At 55.0% G+C, this 17515-nt stretch overlaps 1 long non-coding RNA gene and 1 pseudogene across 2 annotated transcripts; both read left to right on the top strand.

Annotated features, from left to right (window-relative positions):
• LOC113983520 overlaps positions 1–17515 on the top strand; it is a 57957-nt pseudogene that overhangs the window by 21166 nt on the left and 19276 nt on the right.
• Positions 7454–9243, top strand: LOC113983517. 2 transcript variants are annotated; one of them, XR_005566559.1, is made up of 3 exons: positions 7454–7549; positions 8758–8927; positions 9203–9243. It is a non-coding gene; the product is annotated as an uncharacterized LOC113983517 (long non-coding RNA). The 2 variants fall into 2 exon arrangements; XR_005566560.1 differs by having other exon boundaries at positions 7454–7571.

Raw genomic sequence — 17515 nt, 5'->3', positions numbered from 1 at the left:
GGCTGCCAGCACAGATTTCCCTGCAAAGTCTGCAGTGAGTCAAGCTCTGCAGAGGAGATTGTGCCCCATGGATGGGATTGCAGAGGGGCCCTCAGGTCCCCAGCAGGAATCAGCAACCAGGAATAGACACAAAAGGCCCCCCCAAAGAGTTCTGGGGGAGTGTCCTGCAGGGAGGGGACAGTGCCACACCACCAGGGCACGGTTGGCAAGTGGGAGGTTGCTCCAGGGGTCTGCAAGAGGCCTCGTGCTCTGCTCGGTCCCACCACTGCCTGGTACCAACACCCCCGGCTGCCCCTGGCCCTGGGCAGCTCTGCTGCCACAGGCTGTGCCCTCACCGTGGCCCTGCAATGGCCCTGCCTGTCCCTCACCCGTGGCCCTGCCCATGGCCCTGTCCCTTGGCTCTCTCTCTGCCAGCTCAGTGTGGGGTACACGGGCTGGGGGTCCCTCCCAAGCCCCCCGGGCAGCCGGCGTTGGCTGGGGGGATGTGAGGGCTGGGCCTGCTCAGCACAGCCCCGGCCTCGTGCCCAGCGCCTCTTTCCTGACCCACACAAGACCTTCCCGGCCCCCCCAGGGCTCCCCTGCTGCTGCCTCTGCTCCTGGCCCTGCCTTTGCTGCTCCCTTGGCTGGGGCAGCGGCTGCAGGGGGGGATGGCAGCAGCTTCAGCTCCACGGCACTTCCTGGGGGAGCTCAGCCCGGGGGGACGGGCAGGGACCTGATGGGGATGGACAGGGGCCCAGCAGGGACAGACAGGGCCTGCAGGGGAAGGCACAGGGACAACCTGGCCCCCCACACTGCCACCGCTGTCTCTGCTCCTCCTTGCAGGCTCCGTGGCCAGGCACAGTTTGTGTTCCTGGGTGCCCACCATCTCAGCACTTGGAGACGCTCAAATCTGCGCCCGCAGCTCTGCAGCAAAGCCCCAGCTCACCTGGCACACAGGGGATGGACACAGCACCTGCTCGGGGATGGGCACTCACAGCTTCTGTCTCTTCCCAACCACGGGGCTCTCCTTCCTCAGCAGCACCTCTGCCTTGCACTTAGTCTCACCTCAGGGACACCTCTGGCCACTTCTCAGCCTCACCTCAGGGACAGCTCTGGGCTCACCTCCACGCCACTTCTCAGCCTCACCTCAGGGCCTGGGCTCAAGGACAGGAACCTGTAGGGAGGGGACATCATGTGCAAGCTGAGGGCTGCCTGCTTGCACTGGCCTCTGGGCTTCTTTCTCTTTCTACAACCATCCCACAACTCAGCCTGCTTTTCTAACACCACACATTTACAGACTAACCTTGGAGATAGATATGGACAGACATCTCTATCACCCTGGGGATAGAGCCTCAAGCATGTGCTGCCATAGGAATGGCAATCACAGAATCACAGAATCAGCCACGTTGGAAAAGACCTCCAAGATCATCAAGTCCAACCCTGGATCCAACCCCGCCGTGCTTCCCAGACCATGGCACTGAGGCCACATCCACTCTCACCTTCAACACCTCCAGGGACGCTGACTCCACCCCCTCCCTGCCCAGACCATTCCAAGGCCTGAGTGCTCTCTAGACAAAAAATTGCTTCCTAATATACAACCTAAACCTCCCCTGGCACAGCTCAAGACCCAGCCCTCTTGTCCTACTGCTGCTTCCTGGCAGAGCAGCCCCACCCCCACCTGGCTCCAACCTCCTGGCAGGGACTTGCAGAGAGTGATGATTCATCCTGGGGACCTGAGGGAGCCTCTGCAATCCCATCCATGGTGCACAATCTCCTCTCCAGAGCTTGACTCACTGCTGACTTGGCAGGGAAATCTCTGCTTGCAGCTGCATCCTGAGCCCAAGGTCAGTTTGTATCCACAAGTGCTGATCCAATGGGTGCCCTGGGATTGGAGCCTGGGCTCTAATTAACCTCTCTTGTGCTACCAAACAGCAGGATCTGTATGGCCAAGGGACAAACTGTGACCCCTGTCAGTGTCCATGGTCCCTGTCAGTGTCCTTCAGGGAAATTGGGAGGAGGAAATGAAGAAACTGGTTTGGAACTAAACCCACATTAAAGTAGGAAAAACCTCCTTCCATGCAAATAAAACTTAGACAGTTTTTCCTGGGCTGCATGAGCTCATTCAGGGATGAAGGACTGGGACTTCTGTGGACACTTGTGCTGGTTTCTTTGGACACTTGTGTTCCTTCAGAGAGCCCCTGGAAACACTCGGCTGTTCACTCCCAGTGCCACCAGTGCCTGGGTCCTGTCTGCAGCAGCAGATTGCAGTGGGACTGGAGAAATGCTTTTCTGAGCCTCTGGGCTGGACACAGGCACAGCCTGACCCTGAACCCAAGGGAAACAAAGACAAATTCCACAGCTTTAGCTGGACCAAGGTTAGGCGGGTTTCCTGAGGGCAGCACTACACCTGCAGACTTTTGTGTGTGTGTGTGAGACAGGCAGAAGCACAAATGCCTGCAGAGCCCAGAGCAGTCAGTGTGGGGCTGTGCTTGCTGCTGCAGAGACCCCCAGGGAACAAACCCAGGCAGTAGTTTGGGTTTATTCCTTGCTCTGTGTCAGTGGAATAGAATGTTCCACAGGAGCTCTGTCCCCCTCTGTGGCACTCGGTGGCTTGAAGCTGAAGAGAGAGGGGGGTCAAGTGCATGTTCCCTTCTGAAGTGTGTGTCCCTAAGGAGGACACTTGCCTTATTATTGCTTATTATGTGTAATATCTTACAGATATATCATACAATACCTAAAGATGGATTCTATACAATATGTGCCATATATATGATACAGAATATATCTGATTATTGCTTTATCTGTCTGTCCAGACAGATATTGTGTATGCAGAGAGATTGTATTTGAGGGATATGTTCCTCTCAATACCCTGTGAGCTCCACTCCCAAGGCCAGCAAATTCCTGAAGCTCCCCCTTCTGTGCCCTGCAGGTTTTGGCAGATTTGCAAGAGCAGGGGAATCATTCCCTGCAGCCCCTTTGCACTGTAGGAAATGGGAGCCCTGTGCACATCCTGCTGCCTCCAGATTCCATTCTGGGTGTGGGAAGGACCCTGTGGGGAGCAAAGAAATGCCTGGTTCTGCAGGAGCTGCAGATGCTCAAGGGGCAGCAGGACCAACTCAGGGGCCTGGGGGGGCCTGGGGGGCTTTGGGGTCTGGGATGGTCCTGGGGGAGCTGGGGAGGGGCTTTGGGGATTGGGGGTACAGACCAGGACAGACCAGAACAGACCAGCACAGACCAGGACAGACCATTACAGACCAGTACCTCCTCACTGCTCCCCGGATCTCTCCTGGAGCTGGGCCACGTTGTCGTGGGACACCTGAGCCCCCCCAGTGCCCTCCCAGTACAGTCCAGTGCCCCCAGTACAGCCCACTGTGTTCCTGTCCCAGGGTGCCAGGTGATCCCTCTTAGAGGGGGGTTGGAAGGGATTTGAAAGGGGGCTGGGGGAGATTTGGGGGGATCTGGGGGTGGTTGGAGGTGGTTTTGGGGGTCTTTGGGTGAGTTAAAACAAGTTCTGGGGGCATTGAGGCATCAAAGAGATCTGTGGAAGGAGGGGATTAAAAGGGAAAATGGAGGTTAGGAGACATTTGGGAGGGTTAAAGGGGCCTGGAGGGGCCCTCAAAACCCCTGAAATCCCCCCCTCGACACATCAAAACCTTCTCAAGGTCCCCTCAAATGCCCACAGAGACCTCATCCCTCCCCAGCACCCTCTAAACCCTCTCAGTAACCCGCAAAACCCACCTGGGACCCCCAGGTCCTCTTTAGGGACCCCCCAATCCCCCTCAGAGACCCTCAAAACCGTCTAAGACCCCGTAAACCCCCTAGAGACCCCAAAACTGCCTAAAAGGTCCCGCCAGCACCCCTAAACCTCCTCAGAGACCCCCAAAGTTCACCTGGCACCCCCCAAATCTCCTCAGAAACCAAAACCCCCTCAGAGACCCCCAAACCCCTTCAGGAACCTTCAACCACCCCCTGAGTCCCCTCAGGACACCGAACTCCCTCAGGGACCCCTCAAAACCTCCTCGGTTATCCCCGAACCCCCCCGCTAAACCCTCCCGATCCCCCCCCGGGGGACTCACAGCACTCAGAGCGAACCGCAGGCCCCGCCGCCAGCACCGATTCCCGGCTGCGCGCGCACCGCGTTCCGAGAACGCCGCCGCAGCCAATCAGCGCGCGGCTACGCCCCCGCAGCCCCGCCCCCGCCCCTGCCGCGTTGGCTGCCGGGAATCGGTGATGGCGGCGGGTCGGTCGGTGAGCTCTGAGTGCAGGCGGGGGGTGCGGGAGAGCGGGGTCTGGGGATCCCCTCGGGGGCTGCGGGGAGCGCGGCTGGGGGTGGAAAGGCTGGAGGGCTCGGGAGGGTTTAATGCGGGGGGTTCGGAGGTTCCCGAGGGTCAGAGCTCAGAGCCTTGGAACCCTCTCGGGGGCCGCGGGGCCCGGAGGCCTCCCAAGAACCCGGATGTTCGATTCGATTCCTGAAAAAGTTCCTCGGAAAAAAAATTCAAAACCACCCAACCAAAACAAGAACCCTAAAAAAAGGAAAAGTGAGAAAAAGGTGAAGGAAAAACTGCAAGGGCCAGGATGATTTTATTGCTTTCCTTCAGTTTTTCCTTGGTCTCCTCCTTCTCAGATTCTTTGCTCTCTTCCTTTACAGAAAGCTCTTCTGCTGTTCTGTGGTTTTGTGGTCCCTTAGGGGCTTTTAGAGGTCTCTGAGGAGGTTTTGGGGGGTCTCTGAGGAGCTTCGGTGTCGAGGGGGGAGGTTAAAGGTCCCTGAAGGGGTTTGGGAATCCCTGAGGGAGTTTTGGAGTCTCCGAGGGCTTTGGGGGGAGGGTCTTTGAAAGACTTTTGGAGGTTTCTAGGGGGATTTTGGGAGTCCCAGACGGTTTTGAGGGTCCCTGAGGGGGTTTTTGGGGTCCCTGAAAGGGCCTCGGGGGTCCCAGGTGGGTTTTGCAGGTCACTGAGAGGGCTTAGGGTGTCCTGGGGGGGAGATGAGGTCTCTGAGGGGATTTGAGGTGTCTTTGAGGAGGTTTTGATGGGTCCAGAGGTGCATGTCTGAGAGAATTTCAGGGGTTTTGCGTGGATTTTATGGGGTCTCCATGTCAGTCCTGTCTGGCCACGGCCAACTAAAACTCCTATGAGGCCATTTCCCATCCCCCCACAACACCTCTGCCAGCCCAACGGACCGGCCCCAGGGAAAGGGGATCCCAATTCCCCACTCGAACCCCAGAGACCCCCAAAACTCAGCATACAGAGACTCAGCATACAAAGACACACTTTAGGTGTCCCCTAAAGCCCAGCAGTGGGGTTCAGGGGATCTCCCAGCCCTCAGGGGAAGGGTCCTAGGGGTGCCCCCAAAGTGCGAGGGGGAGATGTACCACATCTGGATAAGGGGATCCCAGTGCCCCCAGTATATCCCAGTGACCTCCCAGTTACCCTCAGTGTGGCCCAGTAACCCCCTCAGTGACCACCCAGTGTATCCCAGTGACCTCCCACTGCCCCCCAGGATGGCCCAGTGATCCTGCAGTGAGCACCCAGTAACCCCCAGTATGGCCCAGTAACCTCCCAGTGTCTCCCTGTGTGTCCTGGTAAGCCCCCAGTAACTCCCCAGTCCCTCCCAGTGCCCCCTGGTTCCCCCCAGTGTGTCCCAGTATCCCCCAGTAATCACTCAGTGCCTCTCAAAGCCCCCCAACTGTCCCCAACGTGTCCCGAGATGCCCTTGGCCTTTCTGTGAGTGTGGGAGGCAGTGTGTTTTTGTGGTCAAAGGGTCCAGGGGGGCTTCTGGGGTGAGATGGAGGGTTGGGGACATCAGGGATGGGTTTGGGGACAATGGGGACAGTGGGGAGGGGTTTAGGGACAGTGGAATTAGGGATGTCAAGGGGAGAGTTGGGGCCATGGGGAGGCCCTGGGGACATTGGAGACACCAGGGGGGTCTCGGGGTGTTAAGGGGGGAACTGGGGACACCAAGAGGGTCTTGGGGACACCAGAGGGGTCTCAGGAATCACCTGTTCGTGGAGCTGCCCCTCCCCACCCAAGCCCCTTTAACCCACCCTAAATGTCCCCAATCTCCATTTTTCCTTAAATCCCCTCCTCCCATAGATCCCTTTGATGCCCCAATGCCCTCCAAACCCATTTTAACTCCCCTAAATGCACCCAAAGATCCCCAAAACTGCCCAAATCCCCATCCAACCACCCCCCAGATTGCCCCATTTCTCCTTCAGCCCCCCCTCAAATCCTTTCCACCCACCCCCTCCCCCCCCCAAAGAGGGATCACCTGGCACCCTGGGACAGGAACACAGTGGGCTGTACTGGGGGCACTGGGCTGTACTGGGAGGGCACTGGGAGAGGCTCAGGTGTCCCACGACAATGTGGCCCAGCTCCAGGAGAGATCTGGGGAGCAGTGAGGAGGTACTGGTCTGTCCTGGTCTGTACCCCCAATCCCCAAAGCCCCTCCCCAGCTCCCCCAGGACCCTCCCGCACCCCAAAGCCCCCCAGGCCCCTGAGTTGGTCCTGCTGCCCCTTGAGCATCTGCAGCTCCTGCAGAACCAGGCATTTCATCAGCAAATGTGCAGGTGACCCCAAGCTGGGGGTGTGTTGATGTGCTGGAAGGCAGGAGGGCTCTGCAGAGGGACCTGTGTGAGGAAGAGTGTGTCAGCAGGAGCAGGGAAGTGATTGTTGGGCTGGAGTGAGCGCTGGTGAGGCCACCCCTGGAGTGCTGTGTCCAGCTCTGGGCCCCTGAGTTGAGGAAGGCCCTGGAGGGGCTGGAGCAGGTGCAGAGAAGAGCAGCGAGGCTGGGGAAGGGAGTGGAGCACAAGTGGTGTGAGGAGAGGCTGAGGGAGCTGGGGGTGTTGAGGCTGGAGAAGAGGAGGCTCAGGGGAGACCTCCTGACTGTCTGCAAGTCCCTGCCAGGAAGTTGGAGCCAGGTGGGGGTGGGGCTGTTCTGCCAGGAAGCAGCAGTAGGACAAGAGGGCTGGGTCTTGAGCTGTGCCAGGGGAGGCTTAGGTTGGATATTAGGAAGCAATTTTTTGTCTAGAGAGTCATCAGGCCTTGGAATGTGCTGGGCAGGGAGGGGGTGGAGTCAGCGTCCCTGGAGGTGTTGAAGGTGAGAGTGGATGTGGCCTCAGTGCCATGGTCTGGGAAGCACGGCGGGATTGGATCAAGGGTTGGACTTGATGATCTCGGAGGTCTTTTCCAACCCAGCTGATTCTGTGATTCTCTTGATTCCCATTCCTATGGCAGCACATGCTTGAGGCTCTATCCCCAGGGTGATAGAGATGTCTGTCCATACATATCTCCAAGGTTAGTGTGTAAATGTGTGGTGTTAGAAAATCAGGCTAAGTTCTGGGCTGGTTGTAGAAAGAGAAAGAAGCCCAGAGGCCAGTGCAAGCAGGCAGCCCTCAGCTTGCACCTGATGTCCCCTCCCTGCAGGTTCCTGTCCTTGAGCCCAGGCCCTGAGGTGAGGCTGAGAAGTGGCGCGGAGGTGAGCCCAGAGCTGTCCCTGAGGTGAGGCTGAGAATAAGTGCAAGGCAGAGGTGCTGCTGAGGAAGGAGAGCCCCGTGGTTGGGAAGAGACAGAAACTGTGAGTGCCCATCCCCAAGAAGGTGCTGTCTCCATCCCCCGTGTGCCAGATGAGCTGGGGCTTTGCTGCAGAGCTGCGGGCGCTGATTTGAGCGTCTCCAAGTGCTGAGATGGTGGGCACCCAGGAACACAAACTGTGCCTGGCCACGGAGCCTGCAAGGAGGAGCAGAGACAGCCCTGGCAGTGTGGGGGCCAGGTTGTCCCTGTGCCTTCCCCTGCAGGCCCTGTCTGTCCCTGCTGGGCCCCTGTCCATCCCCATCAGGTCCCTGCCCGTCCCCCCGGGCTGAGCTCCCCCCAGGAAGTGCCGTGGAGCTGAAGCTGCTGCCATCCCCCCCTGCAGCCGCTGCCCCAGCCAAGGGAGCAGCAAAGGCAGGGCCAGGAGCAGAGGCAGCAGCAGGGGAGCCCTGGGGGGGCCGGGAAGGTCTTGTGTGGGTCAGGAAAGAGGCGCTGGGCATGAGGCCGGGGCTGTGCTGAGCAGGCCCAGCCCTCACATCCCCCCAGCCAACGCTGACTGCCCGGGGGGCTTGGGAGGGACCCCCAACCCGTGTGCCCCACACTGAGCTGGCAGAGAGAGAGCCAAGGGACAGGGTTACTTGCCTTGAACCCTGGAGAGTGGGGGAGGCTGTGAGAGCTCTGAGAGCCTTTAGAGGGGGGAGCTCTGGCCCCCTGTGCCGAGCCAGCGCTCGGGGCTGTGCTGTTGGTGCCAAATTGCCCCTGGTCACGCTGAACCCAGAGCCCTCTCACGTGTCAGAGGGCCCGATCCGCTTCCTGCTCTCATTGCCCTGGGGCTGCCTCTGGTGTCCCGTGACCTATAGGGCTGTTTGGTTGCCTTGGGCACAGCCGGCCCTTGTGCAGGGCTGTGCCCTGGGTGGCACTTGAAGGCGGGCAGGAGGTTTTTTTTTGGGGGTTCCGGGCTGGGTTGGCAGCAGATCCCCGGCGGTGGGTGGGGGGATGCGGGTCCCCCCCCACGGTGGGGGTTGGTGTTGCTGGGTCAGGCCCCGCTGGCTCCATTGTCAGCCCGGTGCCGGCGGGGGGGACACAGCGGGTTTGGGGCCCCCCGGGAGTGCCGGGGGTGGGTGTGGAGCCCAGGAGCTGCCGATTGTGGAGGGCGGAGCGGGGCAATGCCGGAGCTGGGGGACCCCCGGGAGCCTGGAAAGGGGAGCACAGGGAAGGGAAAGCCCTGACAGTGGGGACCCCTGGGATCCCCAGGACAACAAAGAACTTGGAGAGAGGGAATGTCTGGGAACTCGGCATCCCGAAGGCGAGAGTCAGAGGAGAAGCGACCCTTGGGAACCCCAACGCTCCCAGCATCCCTGAGTGGGACCCCCAGCATCTCAGGGAAGCTATTCCCAACCCCAGAGGGGACAGACCAGAGACGGGTAAGTCCTGGGAGAATTTCTTTGGGTTAACCTTTGTATTTTGGAGTAATTTCTTAGCTGAACCTCAACTTTTTGCAGTTTGGGTGGATGAGGGTCTTCTTGCTATTTTTGAGAGGGTTTTTGCCTGAATCTCAGAGGTTTGGGTTTTTCTGGGCTGAATCTTGGTGTTTTGGAGGTTTTTATGGACACAGGATGCCTGGTGAGTTCTAGAGATGGACTTGGGCAGGAGGAACCCCCAAGCCAACACGCTCAACCCTTGTTTTCCCCCCCATCAGGATTTGTCCTTCCCAAAGCTTGGGCGGATGGAGGAGGAGGCTGCGAGGAAGAGGAAGATGCCTTGGTCCCCCCAGGCAGGTGAGGAGGAAGTCAGTGTCCCTTTGGGCGGGTGTTGTGCTGGCTCTGTCAGCCGAGCATGGCCCCGGCTGCAGGACAACCCCGCTGGCGCCGCCGTCCTGCCGGGGCCGGAGTTGGGGGGATGTCCTTGGCCTTCCCTGTGGGCCGGAGGCAAATCCCCTGCCTGTCCTTCTTGCTTCCTGCCCCAGGCCCCGAGGTGAGGACGGAGAGCCCGGAGGACAAATCCCCCCGTGAGACCCTGGTGGGAGAGGCCGTTTTGAAGGGCTCCCCGGCGCAGGAAGGCAGCGGGGAGGAAAAGGGCCGGAGATCCCCCCACAGGAGGGGCTCCAAAGCCATCCCAGGGTGCTCTGAGGAGGAAAGAGCCAGCCTGTGCCGGGAAGGCGGCCGGAGCTTGAGGGGGAGCTGTGACCTGGTGGTCCCTGAGCAGCCTCCCAGCAGTGAGAAGCCCTTCAAGTGTTTGGAATGTGGGAAGAGCTTCAGGAAGAGCGCCCACCTGCTCCGACACCAGCACATCCACACTGGAGAACGTCCCTACACGTGTGGGGAATGTGGGAAGAGCTTCAGTAACAGCTCCAACCTCCTGACTCACCAGCACATCCACACGGGGGAACAGCCATACACGTGTGGGGAATGTGGGAAGAGCTTCAACCAAAGCTCCAACCTGATCCGACACCAGGCCATCCACACTGGGGAACGGCCCTATACGTGTGGGCAATGTGGGAAGTGCTTCAGTGACAGCTCCACCCTTCGCTCCCACCAGCACATCCACACTGGGGAACGGCCCTACAAGTGCTTGCAATGTGGGAAGAGGTTTCAGCGCAGCTCAACTCTCCTCAGGCATGAGCAGACACACACGGATGAGAGGCCCTTCCGCTGCACCGACTGCGGGAAAGGCTTCAGCCGGAACTTCACCCTCATCACCCACCGGCGCATCCACACCGGGGAAAGGCCCTACAAGTGTGAGGAGTGTGGGAAGAGCTTCACCCACAGCTCTACCTTGACCTCACACAAACAGACCCACCGGTAAGAGAAGCCCTACCAGTGCCCCGACTGCGGGAAGAGCTTCGGCCGCTGCTTCCACCCCGAATGAAACCCCTGATGGTGAGGCAACCCCTGGAGTCCAGTGACTGTCAGTCCATCCCTTTCTACCACAAAGGACCAGTCCCCTTTCACAGGGGCAGCTTCTTCCAACAGATCCCTTCTTGGGGGTGTGTGGAGATTCCTGCCTTAGCTGGGGACCCCCCAAGGTCAGTCCTGGAGGTTGAGAGCAGAGATCTCCCCACCAGCATTGGTCTGGGGGAGTTCCATCCATCTCTAGTTAAGAATTATTGCTTTTGTGCCAGCTTGAGTAGAATTGCTTCAACAATTGCTTTAGCATAGAACACTGTCTTATCTTATCCTGTACTACTGGTAGTTTTAGTGTTTCTATTGTGCAGTAAATAATTGTGATGAAGATCTTTTGTCTGATCATTTGTAACCCTAAATAACTCATTTCTATCAATAGATCTGATATGCCATCATTAAAACCTGGGGGACAAAAGTGGTTCAGTCACACCTCTCCAATTCCTCTAAACTGAAAGTGTTGGCATAATCCAAGGCTGAGATTGGATCCAGCAGCCCCCAGCACCCCACAGGAAGTTGGGAGCTCAGGGGGCCACCCTTTTATGCCAACCCCTCTGTGCCCAAAGACCCCCATGGGACCGTTGGACCCACCAAACCACCCCTCCTTTTCCACCCTTCTCCCTGTTCCTTCCACTTTCCCATTGTCCCCTCAGTCCCCAGTTTCCCCCATGAACAGTTTTGGGGTCCCAAACCCCACTTTTTACCCCCTTTCCTTTGGTTGTTGAAGGATAAAATGAGGCTGCACACACAGAGTTCCATTATGGGATATGTTTACCAACACTTTTCCGTGTCCCCTTTTATTCCTCCTCTCGTGAGCAGCACCCACTGTTTTGTCTTTTAGTCCATTGGAATTCCCAGCATGGCCCAAAAGCAGTGCCCTGATCCCACACATTCCCCTCCCCTCATGTGCTGCCTGTGTTCAGCCACCAGAGAAAAACACAGGCTGGTCATGCAGGCTGGTTCAAGTGCATTTCCACTTGGAGAAACAACCTTCTCTCTCTCCAAGCACTCAGCCAAGGACCATCCTCCCTTTGCATTCCCATGAACTCAGTGCAGGTGCAGAGTGACTCCGCTTGGTCCCACCTCTGCCCCTGTTTTGTTTGGACACGCAGAGTTCACGGCCAAGAGGACCAGGACCCGGACTTCTTGTCTTCTTGTCCCATGCACTTCCAGAGGACTTGGAATATTGAAACCAGGTAGATTCTGAACCCCTGCTCCTGATGCTGCCACAGTGCCCATACACTGGCACTGCAGGCATGGCCTGCACTGAATGGCCAGAGCAGCAGGAGCCGTGGCTGCGGTAGCTGCCGGGATTGCTGCAGAGATGATCCAAGCAATCATCCATCCACTGAGGATTTCTGCATTTCACAGTTTCCTTAATTCACTGTATCCTGCATCATCCTCCCAGCTTCTGCTTAGGTTCCCTGGGAGCCCCAGTTTGGATCTTCTGCCCACGGGAATTATTAATGATAAATGGAGGGCAGGTACGTTTTGATCTGTGATAACTCTGAAATAACAAGGATTACTTACAGGGGTGTTAAAGGTATTGTCAGTCACACGAATCACAACGTCAGGTGCGGCCAAGAAGGGATCTGAGTGACAAGGACACACCACGACTGAGTCATTAAACCAGTCAGGAAGAGTTGGTAGACCCAGTGAATTCCCCCTAGAACAGTGTCTTCCTGATGGGACATCCGGGCAGGGCTTGCTCTGCTCAGCATTCCCTGCCTCCTCCTGGGATTCTTGAGGGACAGCCTCTGCATCTGCAGGATCGGATTGCGGGCCGTGTCCACTCAGGATAAGGTTCCATCAGAGGGGCTGGAAGCCAACAGGGTCCTGTGGGAGACAGAACACAAGCACAACCCTTCCCCACACTGAACACGATAGGATCTTGTTATTAGGTGTCTTCTTGTGGGTTTTTATTCAGTACTTGTTGATCTAAATTCAAAAAACTGAGGGTAAATACAGCTCTGTCTACTTGGGGTGTCACATTCTTCCTTTTCTGTTTTAAAAGTATGGTTTTTAATACAGAGCACACATTTCTTGCACCTGGGATAGGCACAAGTGATAAGACCACATTTATTTCTTTTTGGTTTTCTGTCTTCTTTTATTTTTCTCTTTTTACTTTTTAGTTTTTTTCTTTTTCTTCTCTCTTTTTTTCTTCTTTTTTCTTTTTTTTCATTTTTTTCCTTTTTTCTTTTTTCTTTCTTTTTTCCTTCTTTTTTCTCTCTTTTTCCTTTTTTTCTTTTTTCTTTTTTTCCTTTCTTATTTCTTATTTTTCTCCTTTTTTCTTATTTCTTATTTTTCTCCTTTTTCTCATTGTTTTTTCTATTCCTTTTTTTTCTTTATTCCTTTTTTTTCTTTTTTTTTTTCTTCTTTTTTTCCTTTTTTTTTCTTTTACATTGTTTTCTATCAGTTGTATTTTCAAGGAAGATTTAAACACATATCAAAACAATCTCCATGTACCTATCTTATGACAACAGATAATCCAAAGCAGTGCCCTGATCCCACACATTCCCCTCCCCTCATGTGCTGCCTGTGTTCAACCACCAGAGAAAAACACAGGCTACCATGCAGAGTGTTCCAAGTGGTTTCCACTTTAGCAAACAGCACTCTCTGGATGGAAAACACCAGTCAAGGCCAAAACACTCCTTGTTGATCCTGATTAACTGAATGCAGCTGCTGCTGCCTTAACTTGTTCTCACAAAACTTCTCAGGGTTTCTTTGCTTCTAGGAGGCCCCATATGTCCCAATGGACCCTTGATTCCATGGGGTTCCAAACTGTCTCAGGAATCCTTTGGTTCTATGAGGCCCTGCATATCCTGATGACCCCTTGGTTCCATGAGGATGCACAGTCTCAGAATTCCTTGGCTTCAGTGAGGCTTTGTAGTGTCCCAATGGCCCCTTGATTCCAGGAGTTTCCATAGTGTCCCAATGGCCCCTTGGTTCCACGAGGCCCTGCAGTGTCCTAATGGCCTCCTGATTCCACAAGGTTCCGCAGTGTCCCTGTGTTCCTTTAGTTCCCTGAGGGTCCGCAGTGGAACAGGGTCCCTTTGGGGCCATAAGGCCCTGCAGGATCACAATGGCCCCTTGATTCCATGAGGTTCCAATTTGTCCATGGGTTCCCTTGGCTCCATAGGGCCCTGTAGTGCCAAACTGGCCCCTGGATTCCATGAGTTTCCACAGTGTCCTTGGGTCCATAGGGCTTTCAGTGTCACAATGCCTCTTTGATTTGCAGTGTCCCAGAGTTTCCTTGTTTCCATGAGGCACCGCAGTGATACAACGCCCCCCTGGTTCCATGAGGTTCCAAAATATTTCAGGGTTCCTTTTGTTCTACAAGGCCCCAGACGTTAAATGGTCCCCTGGTTCCACAAGATTTCACAGTGTCCCTTTGTTCCTTTCTTTCCATGAGGCCCTGCGGTGCCACAATGGCCCCTTGATTCCATGAGGTTGCACAGTGTCATCACAGAGCTGAGCCCACCCAGATGGAATTTTGGGGGAGATTAGGAGGAACTGAGACAAAAAGGATTGGATATTTAGGGAAGGAAAGAGGGGCTTATCCAACAGAGGGGAACGATTTTTATGAGGTAAAACCAGGTTCAGTTAAGGCTGAGGGTGCTGAAACACTGACTGTGCAAACACTCCTGATGAACTTTTACACTGTTTCTGACCTCAAGCCCCAATCCAAAAGTGCTGCCGCACCCACTGAAAGGAATCCACTGCTCTAATCGCAAGCTCAACCTGACCTCAAAGGCAAAGCCCAAACTCAGAACTCCAGACTCTTATTTGTCCTCTAATGCCCACCCCAATCCCAAACCTGCACTGTTGGTATGAAAAGCCAAGCTTTAATCCTAACCCAGCCCAAAACCCTAATCATGAACCAGACACTGCCAGCAGAACAACAAACCTCCCAAAGTTCTGCCTGATCCCCACCCTGAGCTCTAAACCCCAAGCCCTGACCATTCAGCACCCCCACAGCCCTTGGGAGCAGGGCAAGGACCTGGAAGGCTCAGAGCAGGCCCAGGGGGTTGGCAGAGGAATGGGAGGTGACCTGGATCTGCTCAGCTCTGCAGTGACCCCCAGGAGAAGGGCCTGGGCTCTGGCAGGGATGTCCTGTGGCACAGGGGCTCAGGATCCAAGTTCAGAAGGCCAAGTGCACATGGCAACAGCCAGAGCTGGTGCAGAGCCATCAGGGAGGGTCTAGAAATGCTGCTGGGAGGGGGTGGGAAAGCAGGAGGGGTGTGTGCAGCCTGCAAGGCCAGAGCAGCAGCAGGGCCAGGGCAGGACAGCCTGCAGGAGAGATGGCCAAGGGCTCTGGCAGGGCTGCAAGGCCCAAAGGCACCCAGGCCTTTGTCCCCTTGCCTCTGGCAGCTGCCTCTGCCACTCAGGCCACCACAAGCCACTTTCCTGGCAGGTTCTGCCCTTGGGTTCTGCCTCGCCCCTCCCTCAGGAGCCTGGCAGGGGTTGCCCAGTTTTGGGCCTTTGTTGTTCCTCCCCCTCCCATCCCAGTGCCCCCCAAACAGCCCTGAGCCAGCCGGGAGGGACAGGATCTGCTGGGCCAGGGCCTGGGGCTCAGGCCTTGGCCTTTGTGCTCCACAAAACCAAGGCAGGCTTTGCTCAGCATTGCAGGGGCCTGCCCAGAGCCTTTGTCTACCTGCACTCCTGGCCTCCAAGGAGCTGCTCCAAGGAGTCCCTGGGGAGGCTTTGGCAGTGCCTGTCCTCAGCGGCCCAGCAATGCTTCGAGGGACTTGAAGTTTGGCTTCTGACTTCTTCAGCAGCTGCTTCAAGCTTCTCTCAGTACCTCAGGACCATGGGCTGGGCTGCAAACACACCGTGGGGCTCATTAAAATCCAGAAATCCCTCAGGATCTCTTTGTTTTCCTTTAATTGTCTTCAAGGCCATTTCAAAACAAGTCTTCAAAGTTTGTACTTTTTTTTTTAGTTCAATTATGGATATTTTTTATATCAGGGAGGAGGTGATAGAGGTGTTCTCCAAGTGATCTTGATGCTGAGTGTCTCCTCAGGAGATCCACACTGACCCTGGATGATCAACCTTGCTCCTCACCCCCCAACCTCACCGGTTCTGACATGGCCCATCTTGGACTGACACCTGATGCAGCTCCAAACACACTGTGGGACCCATTAAAACACTGAAAAACAAATTTTTTTTCTTCCTTTTATTGTCTTCAAGACTACTACAGCTAATTGGAGTTGTTTTGTAGTTTAGCTAAGCAAGAAGATTTTAAAGTCACTAAAAATAATTTTTTTGATGAAAGGGAATGATTTACACAGAGCCTTGGGATGCAAGAGGGTCAGAACACAAAGGATTTGGATCCAAAGATAAGGGGGCAAAAGAGATTAGTAGCACTTAATCATTGACCAATTGAACAGTTATCAACTGGTTCAATAGCATTTGCTACAATTTTAACAGTGACTGAATTACAGATTCACAATAACAACATTCATCATCATCATGGCTGGGCTTCGCGAACGAAGATTTGGGAAGGCTCCATCCACAGTTGTTACAGGCACGCTGGTGGCTAATGAAGCCAACATGAGATAGACATAACGGATTGCAAAAGGCACAGTAGAAAGACTCCTTAGATGGTAAATTCTGCAAGACACGGTTCTTTCTGCGTTGCCTTTTCTCCTCAAGGGTGATCCTGTGTGCATTCTCAAAGGAGACAGCTGAGTTATAGATGGGGTGTCTCCAGACCTCCCGACTGGAGGTCAGAGTAGACCAGTTATGGTGATCAATATGGCCAAGGCTGAGATGTTGTTTCAGGGAGTCCTTGTATCTTTTCTTCGGGGCTCCTCTCTTGCAGCAGCCGGTGGCAAGTTCACCATAAAGCAGGATCTTAGGGAGGTGGTGGTCCTTCATTCTGGAGACGTGCCCTGCCCATCGCAGCTGTGTTCTCATCAGCATGGCCTCAATACTTGTGATAGCTGCTTGCTCTAGAACAGATGTGTTGGTCACATAATCTGACCAGTGGATGTTTAGGATTGTGCGGAAGCAGCGTTGATGGAAGCGTTCTAAGAGACGCAGGTAGTGGCAGTAGATGACCCATGATTCAGAGCCATATAAGAGAGTCGACAACACTATGGCTTTGTAAACACTGATCTTGGTGCTTTTCTTCAAGTGTTTATTACGCCATACTCTTTTGTGGAGTTTTCCAAAAGCACTATATGCCTTTGCTAATCTGTTGTCTATCTCTCCGTCGATCTTACCATCCAAGGAGATGAGGCTGCCTAGGTAATTAAACTGCTGGACTGATTTGAGCTCTGATTCGCCAATGGCGATATGGGGATGATGGAAGACTTCCTGAGGTGCTGGTTGATAGAGAACTTCTGTCTTCTTTAAGCTGACTTCCAGCCCAAAGAGATCAGCAGTGTCTGCAAAGCAGGATGCTAAACGCTGCAGAGCTGCTTCTGTGTGTGCAACAAGGGCGGCGTCATCAGCATAAAGCAGCTCCCAGACAAGATGATTTAAGGTCTTAGTGTGGGCCTTCAGTTGCCTTAGGTTGAAAAGGCTTCCATCAGTACGGTATCGAATGTAGATACCGTCCTGATCCTCGAGGTCTGCCATGGCCCTTTGGAGCATCCTGCTGAAAAAGACTGTATCCCAGTTCACAGAATCACAGAATTAATTAGGTTGGAAAAGATCTCAGAAATGATCAACTCCAACTTATAACCCAACACCACCATGTCAACTAGACCATGGCATCAAGTGCCACATCCAGTTGTTTCTTAAACACCTCCAAGGACCACCTCCCTGGGCAGTCCATTCCCACATCTAATCACGCTTTCAGTGAAGAAATTCTTCCTCATGTCCACCCTAAACCTCCCCTGGTGCAGCTTAAGACTGTGTCCTGTTGTCCTGTCACTTGTTGCCTGGGAGAAGAGGCCGATCCCCACAGGCTACAACCTCCTTTAAGGTGGTTGTAGAGAGTGACAAGGTCTCCCCTGAGCCTCCCTTTCTGCAGCTTAAACCCCCCCAGCTCCCTCAGCCGCTCCTCACAGGACATGCACTGCAGATCCTTCACCAGCTCTGTTGCCCTTCTCTGGACCTGCTGCAGCACCTCAATGTCCTTCCTAAACTGAGGGCTCCAGAAC

This window comes from Pipra filicauda, unplaced genomic scaffold, assembly GCF_003945595.2.
Source record: "Pipra filicauda isolate LSUMZ 115617 unplaced genomic scaffold, ASM394559v2 scaffold745_size127278_pilon, whole genome shotgun sequence".
NCBI classification, from domain to species: Eukaryota; Metazoa; Chordata; class Aves; order Passeriformes; family Pipridae; genus Pipra; species Pipra filicauda.
Note: the sequence above shows the minus strand (reverse complement) of the source record. Positions and strands in the feature narration are given on the sequence as shown.